This window comes from Glycine soja, chromosome 15 (assembly GCF_004193775.1).
Source record: "Glycine soja cultivar W05 chromosome 15, ASM419377v2, whole genome shotgun sequence".
Classification (NCBI taxonomy): Eukaryota; Viridiplantae; Streptophyta; class Magnoliopsida; order Fabales; family Fabaceae; genus Glycine; species Glycine soja.
Window position 1 is genome coordinate 29,548,272 of NC_041016.1, and position 19,235 is coordinate 29,567,506.

General features: G+C 39.9%; 1 non-coding gene across 1 annotated transcript; it reads right to left on the reverse strand.

Moving 5' to 3' along the window:
* Positions 1-17,497: 17,497 nt before the first annotated feature.
* Positions 17,498-17,604, reverse strand: LOC114388823. The gene has a single exon (XR_003661614.1). It is a non-coding gene; the product is annotated as a small nucleolar RNA R71 (small nucleolar RNA).
* Between the last annotated feature and the right edge of the window lie 1,631 nt (positions 17,605-19,235).

The window sequence follows — 19,235 nt, forward strand, 5'->3', positions numbered from 1 at the left end:
TGCATGAACTACCCCAACCGAACATAGTCCGCCATACCCCAGCCTCACCCACACCCGTAAAAGAATCTGTTCCCTTTGCGGAAGATAAGGGAAAGATGGAGGCGCTTGAAGAGAGGTTAAGAGCAGTCGAGGGCCTTGGCAATTACCCATTCTCAGATTTAGCGGATTTATGTCTCGTGCCCAACATCGTCATCCCTCCCAAGTTCAAAGTACCGGACTTTGATAAATACAAAGGAACGACATGTCCAAAGGGGCATCTTCGGATGTATTGCCGAAAGATGGGGGCGTATTCTGCGGACGAGAAATTGTTGGTCCATTTCTTTCAAGACAGCTTGGCCGGAGCAGCTGTAGCATGGTATACCAATCTGGAAGCTTCCCAGATCCGATCATGGAAGGACTTGGCAACTGCCTTCATTAGGAAGTACCAGTACAATACGGACATGGCTCCCGATCGAAACCAGCTTCAGGGTATGACTAAGCGAGAGCACGAGTCCAAAGATGGAGAGATCTCGCAGCCCAAGTCGTACCGCCCATGACGGAGAGGGAGATGATCACAATTATGGTAGATACGTTACCCACGTTCTACTATGAAAAGCTGATAGGCTACATGCCAGCTAACTTTGCGGATCTCGTCTTCACCGGAGAAAGGATTGAATCCGGACTACGAAAAGGCAAGTTCGAATATGCTGCCAATATGGCCCCCAACAACAACAGAAGAGCCCCAATAGTGGGTGCGAGGAAAAAGGAAGGAGACGCCCACGCGGTCACCACCGCCCCAACGTGGATGAAAGCACCCCAAAATATCCAAAGCTCATACCAGCCCAATCCCCCAAATTTTTTAATCCGAGCCGGGAATTCCCTCCCAACTCAAGTAAAAGGACCACCCGCAGCAGAAAGAGCGCCGGCCCAACACACAGCTCCAGCCGCACCCCGGCCAGTTAATAATACAGCCCCCGACGCGACCTATAAATATGCACAGCACCCGCCCCCGAAAGACAACTTCCCTCCTATTCCCATGGCATACTCCGAGTTATGGCCTTCATTATTGGAGAATCATTTGGTGGTGGCCATACCCGGGAAGGTTCTCCAGCCACCCTACCCCAAGTGGTATGACCCGGGTGCCAAGTGTGTGTACCATAGTGGAGTTCCCGGACACAATATTGACTCTTGCATCCCGTTCAAGTATAAGGTGCAACACCTGATTAGTGCCGGCTGGCTATCGTTTCAAGAGGAAGGCCTAAATGTTAGAACCAACCCGCTAGCTAGTCATGGAGGGGCTAGCGTGAACACAGTCGAAGAGGATGGGCCATCACGGGCAAAGAGATTAGGAGAGGTGGCTACTTCTAGACGCTTCATTTATCAATCACTGCAAGCGGTGTGCATGGTCTCCCGTGGTGGAGATGAAAGGGATGAATGTTTGTTTCACCTTGGGGAGTCGCATGACATAGAAACCTGTCCCGCGGTGGAAGAATTGCTTCAGCGGCTCATGGATTGCGGGCAGCTCGAAGTGTCCATAGGAGGGAGGGAAGAACCACAAATTTGCATGCAGTCGGAAGAGAAGAAGGTTCCTTTAACCCCCAAGGCCCTAGTGATATGTTTTACTAGGAAAGGGACTGGCTCCACACCCATATACCCCTGGACGGCGCCCCAACCAACGCCATTCGCATATCAAAGTAATAAGGCCGTTCCGTGGAAGTATACCCCTCCCGCGTCCAGCGAAAGAGTTGCAATCGAAGTTGACTCCCTATCAGCTAAGGTAACCAACATCACCGGCCTCAGTGGCGTAACCCGCAGTGGTCGGGTGTTTGCTTCCCCTCGCTCGGCGGAATTGCCCTCCAAAGGGAAAGCGCCCATGGTCCAAGAGCCCACAGACATAGCCACCCCCTCGAAAGAAGTAGATCCTCCAATGGGAAGAGGGGCCAAAAAGAAAGAAGGCCTTCAAGGAAAAACAGTGACCTTGGAAGAGGCCCAAGAGTTCCTCCGCCTCATCCAACAAAGCGAGTTTAAGGTAGTCGAGCAACTGAATAAAACTCCAGCAAGGATCTCCTTGCTTGAACTACTCATAAACTTCGAGCCTCATCGTGCGCTGTTGATGAAGGTCCTTAACGATGCCCATGTAGCACATGATATCTCAGTGGAGGGTTTCGAAGGCATCGTTAATCATATAACCACCAACAACTACATCGCATTTGCGGAAGAAGAGATTCCCGTTGAGGGGAGAGGACACAACAAGGCTCTACATGTGTCGGTGAGATGTATGGACCACGTTGTCGCAAAGGTACTTATCGACAATGGATCGAGTTTAAATGTAATGCCGAAGACCACTTTGGAAAAGCTTCCTTTTAGTGTGTCACGTTTAAAACCGAGCTCGATGGTGGTGCGAGCCTTTGATGGTACTCGGCGGGAAGTAATGGGAGAAATCGACATTCCCATTCAGATAGGTCCTCACACTTGCAATGTGGTGTTTCAAGTAATGGATATAAATCCCGCCTATAGCTTCCTCTTGGGAAGACCTTGGATTCATGCCCTGGGAGTGGTCCCTTCAACGCTTCACCAGAAATTGAAGTTCGCAGTGGGTGGACTTTTAGTGATAGTGTCGGGTGAAGAGGATATGTTAGTGAGCTGCCCCTCCTCCGCACCGTACGTAGAAGCGGTGGAAGAATCATTGGAAATGGCTTTCCAATCCTTTGAGGTGGTGAGCTGCGCCTCTGTGGAACCAAGTCCGTCGCTACCTTCTCTCTCCAACAGGGCCATAATGGTGGCACGTGTTATGCTCAGGAACGGATTTGAGCCCGGAATGGGTCTAGGCATGGACTGCCTTGGGAATGCCGACGTGGTCGATATCAAGGGAAATCCATACAAGTATGGATTAGGGTATGAACCCGGGATGCCGGGGAGGAGGAACGTGCCGTCAAGATTTCGGGCGGATAGGGTATGGCCCGGCTGTATTAGCCAGTGTTTCACCAGCGCTAGAATGGTGTCCGAGGAGGAAGTGGCCGCAATAGAAGAGGAGTTCCCTCAAGACCCACCAAGTTTTGTGCAACCATGCCACCCCGATTCCCAAGTGGGGAACTGGCGCGTGATAAGCCAGTCAGAAGTCTATACCGCTGATTCAATGTAATTAGAGCCTATAGATTTCCGTTCTCTTTTGTTTTGGGAAACCTACCTTATTAAATAAACAAAGAGATCTTGTTTCATCTGTTCTTGCAGTACCACCCTTTCTCATATCATTTTGCATGTTTTTTGTTTCTTTTGGCTTGTTTGGTATAGATATGAGGGTCGATTCTTTGAGGATCCTAACAACGAGGGTTTGACAATCGATTTCGATCGAGATATAAGCCAAGCGATAAACGAGGAAGAGGAAGAGGACGTCCTGTCACCAGAGTTGGAGAGGCTGGTCGCTCAGGAGGAACGTGAAATGAAGCCTCACCAAGAAGAAACCGAATTGGTAAACTTGGGGACCACGGAGAAAAAGAAAGAGGTAAAGGTAGGAACCGGTATGACCGCGCCTATCCGCCAAGGCTTGATAACCCTTCTTGAGGAGTATCGAGATGTCTTTGCTTGGTCGTATCAAGACATGCCCGGTCTGGATTCCGACATTGTGCAGCATAAGTTGCCTTTGAATCCTGGGTCTTCTCTGGTTAAGCAAAAGTTACGAAGAATGAAACCCGAGATGTCTTTAAAAATTAAAGAAGAAGTAAGGAAGCAGTTTGATGCAGGATTCTTAGCTGTGGCACGGTACCCGGAGTGGGTGGCCAACATTGTCCCAGTCCCGAAAAAGGACGGCAAGGACCCCTTGTATATGATATTAGATGAGTTGAAATCCCTTATGTTGTGGAAAGAAAAACAAGAGAGAAAAGAAAAAGGTAAAAAAAATAGTGGAAGAAATAATTCAAGATGAAAGAGAGAAAATAAGAGAGGAAGAAAGAAGAAAAATAATGAAAGAAATGAAAAGAGAAAAACATGCCTCCTATAGTAGTCATGACTCTTGCAAGAGTTTAAGTGAAGAACTTAGCGACTATTATAGAGGGTGCCATAGTTCACATACTAAACATCACTCCCAAAGAAGAGAAAAGGATAGAAGGCCTCAAGAGGTTAACATTAGCATCCCATATTTCCATGGAAAAGATAATGTTGAGGCCTACTTAGATTGGGAAATGAAGGTTGAACAACTCTTTGCTTGCCATCATATTAGCGGAAACAGAAAAGTTCCATTGGCTACCCTTAGCATTCAAGGGTATGCCCTCTATTGGTGGACTTCCCTTGTTAGGGAACAGAGGATTCATGGGGATCCTCCAGTAGAGTATTGGAATGATCTTAAGAGTGCCCTTAGGAAGAGGCACATTCCCTCCTACTATGAAAGGGAGCTTATGGACAAGCTCCAAAGGCTTAGACAAGGGAGTATGAGTGTTGAAGAATATAGATAACAAATGGAACTAATATTTTTAAGAGCTGGACTTAGAGTGGAGGAAAGAACAAGCATAGCTAGGTTCCTTAGTGGGCTTAATATAGAAGTGAGGGACAAGTTAGAACTCCTTCCATATAGGGACCTAGATGAGCTAGTCCAACTTTGTATAAGAGTGGAGCAACAACTTAAAAGAAAGCCTTCTTCAAAATCTTATGGCTCTCACTCTTATCCAAGGAAGGACCAAGCCCATGGAATTTTGGGGGCTGCACCTTCAAAACCCAAGGAAGATAAGGGTAAGACCATAGAGAAATACACCCGTAAGACTAGTTCCCAAGAAAGGACTAGCAACATTAAATGCTTCAAATGTCTTGGGAGAGATCACATTGCCTCTCAATGCCCCACAAAGAAAACCATGATCATGAGGGGTCAAGACATTTATAGTAGTCAATAGGAGACTACTTCTTGCCCTTCCTCTAGTGGAAGTGAAGATGAAGTAAGGGGTGAAAAGTCTAGTGAGGAAGTCTACCCCCACGAAGAAGGTGACCTCTTAATGGTTAGAAAGCTCCTTGGAGGTCAATCTTGTGATCTATCTCAATCCCAAAGAGAGAACATCTTTCATACAAGATGCAAAATTTTAGACAAAACTTGTTCTCTCATTGTGGATAGTGGATCTTGTTGCAATTGTTGTAGCACAAGATTGTTTCCAAGTTGAACCTCACTATCATTCCCCACCCAAAACCTTATAAACTTCAATGGCTCAATGAGCAAGGGGAAATGATAGTTAACCAACAAGTGAAGGTACCTTTCTCCATTGGGACATATAAGGATGAAGTTAATTGTGATATAGTTCCCATGGAGGCAGGACATATTCGTTTAGGAAGGCCATGACAATTTGATAGGAAGATTATTTACAATGGCCTAACTAATGAAATTACCCTCACCCATCTTGGCATTAAATTTGTGTTGCATCCTCAAACACCTTCACAGGTGGCCAAAGATCAACTAACTATGAAAGATAAGAGGGATGAGGAAGAAAAACTAGAAAAACAAAATAAAAAGAAGGATAGCAAGGCCTTGTCTTCAAAGGCCAAGGGGAAGGAAAAGGAGGAAAAGGATTCCTCCAAGAAGATTGTTAAGAAGGAAAATCATTTTGCAACAAAAGGTGATATTAAAAGAGCACTCCTTCTTAAACAATCTTTCTACCTTCTCCTATCAAGGGAAACATCCCTTATCACCGCCATACCTCTTGAGCATGAGGTTATTCCTCAAGTAAAGGAGTTTTTGGATGAGGGTTTGGTTCGCAAGAGCTTAAATCCTTGTGCTTTCTTGGTGCCCAAAATAGGTATTATTAGGCACCGAATCCCTATGATAGGTGGTATGATGAATGTGTTGAGTGGTGCAACACTCTTTTGTAAAATCACTCATGCACCCAACATCTTCATGATTTCTATACATAGGGACTCATTAGGTAGGTTTGTTCTTATTTTTTGTTTCAATGCAAACCTAGGTGCTCATGTGGGACACCTTAGGTTTGTCGTAATTTTTTGTAGGAATAATCAACATGAAAATAAAGAAAAAGGTATGTTTTATTCCATTACTTTCCTTAACTTTTTAAATAGTGATCAAGGGCTTCCATGGACCCTAAAAGAATAAAGGTCATTCCTGAGTGGCCTACTCCACCAAGTATAAGGGAAATTTAGGGCTTCAATATCTTAACAAACTTTTACAAAAGGTTTGTCCCATATTTTTCCATACTTGTAGCACCACTCATTTAGTTGGTGAGGAACTATATTCTCTTATGGGAAGATGGCCAGGAAAGGGGTTTTCAATCCTTACCGTACTCTAGCATACCCAACATCACTAATACATATGTTTTTATTCTTTTTACAGGTGTTGAGGAAAGAATTAATGAGTTTCAAGAACCTCTGGATTTGAGGTCAAATCCTTTTCAAGGGGGAGGGAATGATGCAATCCTACCCCCCAAGGTCATTGGATAGAAGACTCCAAGAAGATTGGGCCAAAGATGCAAGAGAAGGCCCTAGGGTTCTCATGAGCCTTAGGGTAGATTTCAGGCCCATGGGCTAAGTATGAGCCCACTTATCTTTGTACATATTATATTAAGGTTTCATTAATTTTGGGTCTTATATTTAGGGCTCCATAATGTAGGTAGGGTACCCTAGAAATATAGGATTTTTCAGCCCTTATATTTTAGGGTACCTAGACTAGTTTTTGTATTAGGGGTAGTTTTGTAATTTCACATGCACTAAGTGAATATTTGATGTGTGTGCTTGGAAATAAATTTAATTGAATTGGTAGAAGCCCAATCCAATTAAATTTTAGAGGGGGAGGTGAGCATTTGCTTACTACACCCCATTGCCAGATCATATAGTCACACTTTGTGCATGTCCTTCATGCTTTACATGCCTCATGACACCTAAGCACACTTAGTGGAGAATCTTGGATTAGTGGGCTAAATATAACTAAAATTCACTAATCATAATTAGTGAAATTTTGGATCCACAAATTCAATTTCAAATTCAAGTAAAATTTGAATTGAAATTCAAATTTCCTTCCAATTATTGTGACACTTAGGCTATAAATAGAGGTCATGTGTGTGCATTTTTATAACTTTGATCATTTGAATATTAAACTTCAGATTTCAGAGCTCATTTAGAGCACAAAATTTTGTGCTCTTCTCTCCCTCTCCCTTCATTCATCTTCTTCTTCCTCCAAGCTCTTATCCTTGACCTCCTATGGTGGTGAGCTTCTTCTAGACTCCTCTTCTCCTTGAAGTGATGTCTCCTCTCTCTCTTCCTTCTCCATTCTGCTGCCATTCATCTTCCAAGAAGCAAAGGAATCCATTGATGAAGAATATCCTAGGCCTACAAGCTCCAATGGAGCTTACGTCATAGTGTATGAAATTCTTTTAGCCTATTATTTGATTTTTGGTCTAATCCTTCATGTTAATTAGTCCTTAACATGTTCATGCAAAATTCTTAGAGAGTCTTAGATTGTGAACCTTTTCTTGAACTTTTAGGTTTCCTTATGATTGTGTCTATTGTGAATTTTAGTTTTGGTGATTGAATTGCTGGCTGAAATGTTGATCCTAAGTGAATATTGAACTTCTAAAACTGTGGTAAATAATCCTAGTGAGTTCAACATACATAGGAAGGTTGAAAGTAAGCCCAATGCATAGTTGACATGGGGAAAAGAAAGCTGGAGTTAGGTTTTGAAGACCAGAAAATTGATTTCGACTTGTTTGTGGAAGATAAGCCTACTCCAGAACACAATGTTTGCTTGCAGGTAATGAGAGAAGGTTAAGAGGTTTTGAAGGTGAGAACCAAAACATGAGATTGCCTAGAGTGGTAAAAGCATCAAGCTAATGACATTAAAGAAGCGCTTCCTGGGAGGCAACCCAGTTTTAATCTTTGTTGTGTTTGTTTTTACATGCATTTGATCATTAGGAACTTGCTTGATAATCTTTACATGGAGCATATCAACCTCTCTTTGAATGAGAAATTAAGGGTTTTAATTTCTTGGGAAAGGACTAAGTTATAACTTAGAAAAAAAAAATATTTTTGAAAATTAGTCCTTTCGCTAAGCGTCTGCTTCTCGCTACGCGCATAATCACTCATGCGCTAAGCCACGAGTTCAATCACTCAGCGCACCACCCTGGCACCTGAGGTTGATTATTTCCACTAAGCCAACCAAGGTTTAGCTAAGCCAAAATCAATTCAAGTTGAATTCCGCTAAGCGACAAACTGATCGCTGAGCGATGGCTTCCCTTGGCTAAGCGCGACCCTATGTCGCCAAGCGCTATTTATTGCGGTTAGAATTAAGGGCCATGGGGCTGAGCGCGTAATCTGCTGTCTAAGTTGATATTCTTGCGGTTTAAACTGGATTTGATTTAGCTTAGCGCCATTCATATCCGCTAAGCTTAATTGCTTGCGGTAGCTTGTACGCTAAGCGGATCTCTTAACCGCTCAACGCTAGCTTCACTGCACATAAAATACATGATTTTTGCTAAGCGGGCTTAGATCTTGGCTTAGCGAGAGTTGCATGTTTTATGATCTGCAGATCTTACTAAGCGGTAGATTTAACTCGCTAAGCTAAGTATTTGTGTGCTAAAAAAAAACCCAAATGACTTTCCTGCTTAGCGCGAGCTTCGCTAAGCAGCTAGCCTTGGAAAACCAAACGACTCTCTGTTTGCTAAGCGAGAGCGTCAAAAAAGCGTTGGTTAAGTGTAACTTTAGCACAATGACAAATGTTGAGTGTAGGGATAGCTAGACAATTTTGCATAAACCATATCATCTCATTCTCCCTGCCATACCCTAATTTTGTCCGGGGACCATTTTTTGTCGGCATGCGACCTACGTTTGACCTCCTCAAAATGTTTAACACCGATTGTTGTGGAATTCGTAAAGTTCCGAGTTGTTTCGGGAAGAAACCGGTCAAAAACACGAAAACAAGATTGTATTTAGCAAAGTGAGGTGTGTGTAAATAAACTATTACACTATAATTTCATCCGAGGGCCATTGTTTATCTCTTCAGAAGGCTTAATACTCATCGCGGAGGAATCCGTAAAGTTTTGTGAAGGAGGAAGCAACTGGGCGGCAAGCTCCTCCATGTTTTGTTGAAAAATGGTTTCCGGGTCTTTCGCGGCCTCGTAATGCTTCCGTAAAATTTCTGAAAACCTTGGGTAAGCATATTTCACTTAACATTGGTGAAAGGGAAGAGAAAAAAAGATGAAAATCAAATCCGAAACACTTCCGTAACTTTTCCGTAAAGTATGAAAAGGGAGGTGAACTTAGTAATTGGGGTGCGCTTAGGAATCTTCCTCAACAAGCCTCTTGGCGGCAAGCACCTCCATTTTTTCCTATAAATAGGGGAGGGGGGCTGTTTCAAATTATTCCGAACCCCTTGGCTATGCATTTCGACTGTTTTGAGTGAAAAAATATATTTTCGTGAAGAAAATCCAAGCCGAGGTGCTTCTGTAACGCTTCCGTAAGCGATTCTGTGGCAATTCTTCATCGTTCTTCACCGTTCTTCGTTCGTTCTTCGTAGTTCTTTAGTCTTCAACCGGTAAGTTCCCGAAATCAAATCATTCAATTCATTCTATGCACCCTTAGTGGTCCTTACTTGTTTTGTGTACTTTCACTTTAATTTCGCTCACTTTCAGTTTTCTTTTCTTCCGCTTTAACGAGCTTTTAACCGTTTATTTAAGCTGTTTTCTCACCTAATAAATGATAAAATGAATTTCAACCGATCATTTGTGTTGTAATCTCGTTTAATCACCATTAAAATAAAATCTAACCGATTGTTCACACTTTAACCATGGTTAAACCAAAAAAGGCAAAATAATAATAAAATAATCAAAATATCTTCGAATAAAATAATAAAAAAAAATCAATCGGACGTTTATCTTTGGAAGTTTCCTTGAATGAATTGACTAAATAACCAAAGTGAAACTAAAGCTAAAATCAACTCACAAATCAAGCTTTGTCCGCAAAAATCACTAAAAACCGTTTTAAGGTCCAACGCCTTAAATGGTCCTCTTTGCTTTTATCAGGTAACATGGACTGTTCAAAAGCATAAAATCAACATGTAACTTTACCGCTTTTGCAAGAACTACGTAGGTCTGATTTTCTCATCGCAATTGAGGATACGTAGGATCAAAAGCCCCGCTTTTGTGGACCACCCCAAGAGATCATTAATGGTCCAATGCCTTAACGTTTATCTCCTTTCAAAAACAAAGAGATAGTCAATGGTCCAACACCTTAATGTTTCTCTCCTTTCAAAAGAATCAAAATATCATTTAAATGGTCCATTAGAAAGTTATGACTTTTAGAAAAACATAAAACCAATTTGAAAAAGTCAAAAACTATTTGAAGAGTTACATCTTTTGATTTGTTCAGAAACTATCACTGGTAATCGATTACCTAATTAGTGTAATCAATTACACAAAGTTTTTTTTTGTGAAAGAATGTGACTCTTCACATTTGAATTTGAATTTCAACGTTCAAGCACACTGGTAATCGATTACCAAAACATTGTAATCGATTACAACTTTTTGAAATCAATTGGAACGTTGTAAATTCAGTTGAAAACTTTTTCAAAAACATTTTGCCACTGATAATCGATTACCAAAGAGTAAAGACTCTTTGGTAAACAAGTTTTGAGAAAAATCCATGTGCTATTCAGTTTTTGAGAAAACTTTTTCATACTTATCTTGATTAAGTCGTCTCTTGATTCTTGAATCTTGAGTCTTGAATCTTGATCTTAATTCTTGGAAGCTTGAATCTTGAAACTTGATTCTTGATTCTTGAAATCAAATTTCCTCTTGAACCTTAAAGTTTTCTTGATTCAATCTTGAACTCATTCTTGATCTTTGAGCTTTTTGTCATCACCTTTGTCATCATCAAAACATCTTTGAATCAATCTTGATTCATCATGAAGCTTGCTTCTACAAGTAGAACTCACTGAGCGCACCTTTTGCACTGAGCGAGTCTATCAATAGGAGTTGTATTCTTCTACAGAATTCGCTGAGCGTATTTGTCGCGCTAAGCTCCCATAACTTAGTAGAATTTGTGAAAATTTTACTGTGTAATACCGCTAAGCGTGGCTCAGGGAGAGCTAAGCGCACATCATTACGGAAAGTTTTAGGCTTAGTGGGATCTATAGGCGCCAAGCGGGTATAGTGTTTTTTGTGAAGACTCACTAAGCGGTCTATATTGTTTTGTAAGGACCGCTAAGTGAATGCTGTTTTGCTAAGCGACCTTTATCTTTCTTCTAAATTAATTTTCTTTCCAATGTTCATATTCTTTTCTTACAGATGGCCTCAAGAAAGAGAGCAAGAGCTAAAGACATCCCTTCATCATCCAACCCACCTCCTCCTGACTCATCAGCATACTACCTAGAGGATGGTTCAGACTTTTCTGACTGGATGGACTAGTGAGGAAGTTGTGGTCCATCTTGACAGGAATGTGGATATTTTTGGAGATTTTATGCTTCTTTTTGTGTTTTTGAATTATTAGTATAACTTTGATGTCAGTACATTAGTTACTTTTTGTTAGTTTTGTGCATGAGTAGTATAGTTGCTCATCTTGAAGCATCTTGAAGCAATAGTTACTTTGATGTCAGTACATTAGTTACACTTGCCGGTTGCGAACAGAATCCCCTTTGTATGGATGATGCCACAAACAATAGTGGCCAAAGGACCTATTGCTTTTTATATGCATTTGGCCATTTCAATCAATGTGCAATGTTTTCATATTCGTAAACAAGTCTTGGTGGAAAGAAAATGATATGCATTTTTTTTTACATGGGATATGAAAGATTACCATCGTTTTGTCCTTCTTGCAAGATGATTGGACACTCTCTTGCTGAGTGCAAAATGAAACCCATGCACTCTACAAACGCTTTGGCCTATCTATTTTGGCCTTTTCACACCTCCACCGAAGGGTAGGTTGTGACAGTTGACGACTCCACTGGGGATTGTGTTAGAGAGTTAGGCCATTCAATCAATGTGCAATGTTTTTATCATGACTTCTTTATTTATGTTCCCTTTTCCCCTTTATCTTTTGTTTTGTCCATATTTGAATATAAACTTTGCTATGTTTTTGTGTTTGGTGTGTGTTTTTCTATCAATTACATTCATAGTTAGAAAATACTTTTTTCTATGCACACATGACACCTACACCTCGCACACACATTGAGATATTAGACCCTATACCCGGGTCTATGTGAGCCATAAGGAGTGGAGGTCAATCTGTGGTCATGCTGGGTCTCCGACTCGCTTGATGACAGTGAAGCCTCAACTGGAGTTTTCCTCCTTTAGTGAAGATATCTCTAGAAGCCAGTAAAGTTACTTGAAACCACTCTTTAGAGTTGTCACTAGAAGGGGACTTTTGGATCTTTTCCATTAGATTCCTGAATTAAGGGCACATAGCAAACTTACTCTAGCATATTCATGCATTGCATTTTTCATAAATCACTGCATCATCATACGCCTTCATTTAGCATGCTTTTATTCTGCCAACTGCATATATTCTACTTCCATCATTTGCATGTCATGTTTACTTCTATAAACCAACCATGTTGGGATTATACACTCATTTTTCTAAGAAAAAAATGATTGAAAATAATTTGAATGTGGTACCTAATGCATGGTTAACTAGGAAAATGATGGTTCTTCGGGCTTCTCAATCTCATAATTACATTTGCCATGCATATCATGAGTATGCCTTAGTCATTCATCTCTATGATAGGTTGTTGAAGTATAGCCCATCAAAATTACTATTCCTTGGATTATGGGGTGGAACCAAGCACATGTTTTTAAGAAAAGGTTTATCAAGTCAAGGTCAAGTATGGAAGTAACCAGCTTGTAAAAGTTGGGGCAGAAGATGGATCGAGTTACATCGTTTCTTTGTCTACTGCCAACACATAATTGTGCCAATTTTTTATTATATATTATGATTGTTTTATACTGGATATGTATTTGTGTGGGTGGAAAATAGTTTGTTTTAATGCTTTTTGCTATCACTTGACTCTCATACATTGCAACAAGTTTAGGCCATGAAATGATACTTGTACGGTATGGCATGCTCTACTCTTTTAATTCATTATAAATTGTTGAATTTTTTTCTCCTCTATGCTCATGATTTGTTTTTTGATGTTGACAAAGCGGAAGAGATAGATAAAAGATAAGATAGTAAGGGTTCATGAGACAGTTTTTTTATGAAATATATGTAATCTTCAACTGTTTCATATAAGCAATCATGGCAAAATCAAGGGGGAGTAAACTATACAGATAGATATTTTTTTTTATTGCTCCTAACCTACAGATGGTTGTTATCACCAAAAAGGGGGAGAATGTGAATCTTGCAGGCTTTGATGATGTCAAAAAGAATTTACTTGATAATGATTGTTATCATCAAAAAGGGAGAGAATGTGAATCATGCATGTTTTGATGATGTCGAAAAGAAATCACTTGATAATGATTGTCATCATCAAAAATGAGGAGAATGTGAATGTATGAATCCTTTGTGGTACAAGTAGAGGGTACATCTACTTGAGGATTGTTATACTGAGAACAAGAGAGGGTACATCTCTTGTGGATCAGTTCAAGTGGAGGGTACATCCACTTGGTTAGTCAAAGAGAACAAGGGAGGGTATATTCCTTGTGGATCTTTGGCTTGTAAAGGATTTTACAAGGTTGAAAGAAATCTCAAGAACCGCAGGTTGCTTGGGGACTGGATGTAGGCACGGTTTGTGGCTGAACTAGTATAAATCTTGTGTTTGTCTTCTTCTTCCTTACACTCTTTAACTTCTGCTGTGTACTTTTAATTATCGCTTTTACTTTTGGTTACGTTTCTATTTTTGTTCTTTAATTTCTTAACTTAGTAGTAAAAGCCTAATCGAATATAGTAACATTAAGAAGGATAGGTTTTTTAATTAGTCAAGACACGTTCATAATTAATTCAACCCCCCCTTCTTAATTATTCCGAGGCCACTTGATCCAACAAGTGGTATCAGAGCAAGTATCTTGTAGAAAAGTTTCACAACTTCAAGATTCATGGCCTCCTCAAATTCTTTGTTTCCTGAAGGAAACTCCATCCATAGGCCACCTATCTTTAATGGTGAGGGTTACCACTATTGGAAAACTCGAATGCAAATTTTTATTGAAGCCATAGATTTAAACATTTGGGAAGCAATAGAAATAGGACCTTACATACCCACCATATTAGATGCAAGCATTAGTACAACAACAGAAAAACCTAGAGATAAGTGGACTGAAGAGGATAGAAGAAGAATCAAATATAATCCTAAAGCCAAAAACCTTATCACTTCTGCCTTAGGAATTGATGAATATTTTAGAGTGTCAAACTGTTCAAATGTATCATACCCTAATTTCGTCTGGGCACCATTGTTTGTTGGCATGCGACCTTCTCTTGACCGCCTCAAAATGTTTAACACCCATTGTTATGTAATTTGAAAAGTTTCGCAACACCCCAGAAGGAAAAAAACAAGCATTGTTGCATAATCCGTGAAGATCCGCAACATTTTGGGAGTCAAAAAGAGCATTGTTGCATAATCCCTAAAGTTTCACAACATTCCGGAAAGAAAATGGATGTGGTTATGTAATCCGTAAAGTTTCGTAACGTTTCGAAAATGAATCAACAAAAAAAAACAAAAAGGGGTGTATTTAGTAAAAAGGGGGTGCAAATAGCAACCAGGCCCACTTGGGCCTTCCTGAGGGTTCCAACAGAAGGCGGTACCTTTTGGTGGAAGCAACCCTGCTCGCCTGGGCAAGCTAAGCTCGCCTAGGCAAGCTGGGCGGCAACCACCTCCCTCTTTTCTCCTATAAATAGGGGAAAGAGGGCAGAGCAAAAATGTTCAGCCCTTCTGGTATTGAGGATTCTCTCGAAATTAGTGAAAAAAATTGTTTTCGTGAAGAAAATCCAAGTAGAGGTGCTTCCGTAATGCTTCTGAGACGTTTCCATGGGCGATTTCGTGGAGATTCTTCACCGTTCTTCGTTCGGTCTTCATCGTTCTTCGGTCTTCAACCGGTAAGTTCCCAAAATCGAATCTTTCAATTCATTCTATGCACCCTTATTGGTCCCTACTTGTTTCACGTACTTTTATTTTCATTTCGTTTGTTTTTCATACCCCCTATTAACATGCTTTAACCGTTTATTTGAGTCGTTTTCTCACCTAATAAATGATAAAATTAATTTCAACCGATCATTTGAGTTTTAATCTCGTTTAATCACTGTTAAAATAAAATCCAACCGATCATTCACGCCGTAATCTTGGTTAAATAAAAAAAGGCAAAAATAATAATAAAATAATCAAAATATCTTTGAATAAAATAATAAAAAAATATCAATCGGACGTTTTTCTTTGAAAGTTTCCTTGAATGAATTAACTATTAACCAAAGTGAAACTAAAGCTAAAATCAAGTCACAAATCAAGCTTTGTCGCAAAAATCACTAAAAACCGTTTTAAGGTCCAACGCTGATGTGCCATTATTTTCTCCTATTTCTTAACCCTTTTTGCACCATTTTAAGTACTGAAGAGGGCAGACTATTTTATTCAACAAAATTAGATCTTATCTTATCTTATCTTACCTAGATATTATTTAGATTTGATCTCATCTAGATATTATTTCATCTAGATCTTATCTTGTCCTATCTTATCTAGATTTGATTTGATTTTATTTATGGGCTTGGATTTAAAACAGATTTGTAAGCTTTGGGGCTGGAAAAAAAAACTATATAACTACACCAAGGTTCCAGTTTAGGCCCCCTCTCTCCTCTCTCTCTTCTCTCCCCCTATTTTCGTTTTCTACTTTTAGGCTTTTCTTTGAGACATTTTTTTTCGTTTTGCAATTCCAGTAGCAATAAAATTTCGTTCTTCAATTTATAAGTTCGTTATCTATTGATTAATGGAAGGCTAAGTCCCCAGCGTTGCTTTCTCTTGAGGATCAAGCGTAGTTCTCTTTGAGGTTCTATTATTACTTTTAAATTCTGTTCAGTTTTTCCTCTTCACTAATTACTCTAAATTTGTTGCTATTAATTCATGCATGCTTAGTGCTTGATTAATTGTCTCTGCGCTTAATTTACGTTCATGCTTAATGATCGTTTATGAGTAATTGGTGTATGTGTTGCTTAATCACATAATGAATGCCTTATGTTAAATTTCGCTTAGTAATTTAATTTAGGGTTGGATTAAGTGGTTAAACTAATAAAGGATAAATTCTCGCAACCTAGGATAAGAGACTTGCTTGTGAATCAAAGGGAAGCAACATATTTTAATTCTGATATTTTTCTAATTCAATTTTACTCGCTATCTAATTTACAAAAGCAATTAACCCCCCCCCCCCCCCAATTTGTTACTATTTCCTACTATCTGTTATGAACATTTGGTTTATCATTGCTCATTGGGAAACGACCTAGGATCACTTCCTAGTTACTACATTTTATTGTTTATTTGATTCGGGTATGGCCTCGATCAAATTTGGCACCGTTGCCGAGGAGCAGTGTCCAAAGGTTCATAATAGCTAGTGTCGTGCTAGTGTTTAATTCTTGTGTTCGTGTTAGTGTTGTGTTAGTGTGTGTGTTAGTTAGTGTTGTTTAGTGTCTTGATATTTTGTTTAGTGTGTGTTCTGTTTTAGTTTTTCTGTTAAGTGCTTCCCTTGTTTCAGTTTTGGGTGTTTTGCGACCACTTTTGCTTGCGGCAAAACTGAGTGGTAGTGGAAATCCCTTAGCGAAAGATTTTAGAGACCACCCTTGCTGAATTAATTATGATTTTTTGTTTTGGTAGCTAGAGTTGTTATTTTTGGATGAATTTTTTTGTGGTCACTTCTTTTAATCCATATTTTGTGTGAAAAATAGCTAGAGCCTTTAGTTTGGTCAGATTTGAAAGTTCCAAAAAAGTAGCAAATTTTATTTTTGTCAAAACTTCAAACGGCCATAACTTTTGCTCCAGGTATCAGAATGACTATTATTATATATGTATTTGGGTAGAAAAAAATTTCCCATGTCGTGGCATCCCGCCATAGGCCGGCTGAGGTCTCCTTCTTCTAAAAATTGCAATTATGTCAAAAGTTTTTTATTTTCCAAGTATTATTCACTTATTTTTCTTAACTTATCATTTTTAGCTTATATAGTTAGACTTCGAGTTTTCATTTGAAATTTTTTGTGCTATCTTCTCATCATTTTATAAGGTTTCTCACAAAATTTCAAGTCATTTGGATATCATTTAATGGTAGTTGTAGTTCAAACCTACACTGTTACTTGCATAAGAAGGCAACTAATTGTGCATGTTGAATCTAGTGTATGACTAGAGGCAATCCATCTGACTTACAACCCTTTGATCCTGAGATAGATAGGACATTTCATAGATTAGTTAGACCTCATTTAGTACCTTTTGAGCATCCTCAGCATTATGTTATTGGTGACTTTGAGCATTCTGATTTTGAACATTCTGAGAACATGGCACAACCTCCACCCCGTGAGAGGACTCTAAGGGAAATGGCTGCACCTGATTTAACCCAAGAAAGCTTGGAGGGAATATTTCAGGACCACGACCATCAGAAAGGATATTTCAGGTATTAGACAACTCAGGGGAGAGAGCCTATATGAATACTGGGAGAGATTTAAGAAATTATGTGCCAGTTGCCCTCACCACTAGATTTTAGAGCAGCTTTTTCTCCAATATTTTTATGAAGGACTCAGCAACATGGAGAGAAGTATGATAGATGTTGCTAGTGGTGGAGCCCTTGGAGACATGACCCCTGCTGAAGCCAGAAATTTAATTCAGAAGATGGCTTCAAAATCCCAACAATTTAGTGCCAGAAGTGATGCTATTGTCATTAGAGGAGTGCATGAAGTAGCCACGAATTCATCAGGTGAGACTAAGAAGCTTGAAGGTAAACTAGATGCCTTGGTTAACCTGGTAACCCAACTAGCCATGAATCAAAAATCTGCACCTGTCGTCAGACTCTGTGGTTTATGCTCCTCTACTGACCACCACACAGACCTTTGCCCTTCTGTGCAGCAATCTGAAGCAATTGAACAGCCTAAAGCTTATGTTGCAAACATCTACAATAGACCTCCTCTACCTCAGCAGCAAAATCAGCCACAACAGAACAATTATGACCTCTCCAGCAACAGGTACAATCCCGGGTGGAGGAATCATCCCAACCTTAGATGGTCAAATCCTTCACAACAGCAGCAACAACAACAACAACCTTATTTTCAAAATGTTGCTGGCCCAAGCAGACCATACGTTCCTCCACCAATCCAGCAACAACAACAACAACAACAACCCCAGAAACAGCAAACAGTTGAGGCTCCTCCACAACCTTCCCTTGAAGAACTTGTGAGGCAAATGACTATGCAAAACGTGCAGTTTCAAAAAGATACCATAGCCTCCATTCAGAGCTTAACTAATTAGATGGGACAATTGGCTACACAGTTAAATCAACAACAACCCCAGAATTCTGATAGATTACCTTCTCAATCTATCTAGAATCCCAAAAATGTGAGTGGCATTAGATTGAGGTCGGGAAAGTAGTGTCAAGGACCTCAACCAGCAACATCTTCCTCATCCGCAAACGAACCTGCCCAACTTCACTCTACTCTAGAAAAAGGTGATGACAAAAATTTAAAGGGTAAGTTACCTAACAATTTCTATGCAGGTGAATCTTCCACTGGTAATTCTGATTTATAGAAGCAGCACATCCTTCTTACATTCCCTCCAAGAGCAATTTCCAACAAAAAAATGGAAGAGGCAGAGAAGGAGATCTTGGAAACATTTAGAAAAGTAGAGGTAAACATACCTCTGTTGGATGCAATAAAGCAAATTCCAAGATATGCTAAATTCTTGAAAGAGTTGTGCACTCATAAGCGGAAGCTTAAAGGAAGGGAAAGAATTAGCATGGGCAGAAATGTCTCCGCATTGATTGGTAAATCTGTTCCCCAAATCCCTAAAAAATGTAAAGATCCAGGTACATTCAGCATACCTTGTATTATAAGGAACAATAAGTTTGACAATGCCATGCTAGATTTAGGAGCTTCTGTTAGTGTTATGCCTCTGTCTATTTTTAATTCTCTATCTCTTGGTCCTTTACAGTCAACTGATGTGGTAATTCATTTAGCTAATAGAAGTGTTGCCTATCCTGCTGGTTTCATAGAGGATGTCTTAGTTAGAGTTGGTGAACTGATTTTCCCTGTTGATTTTTATATTTTGAATATGGAGGAGGGATTTTCTAAAGGATCAGTTCCCATCATTCTTGGCAGACCTTTTATGAAAACTGCTAGAA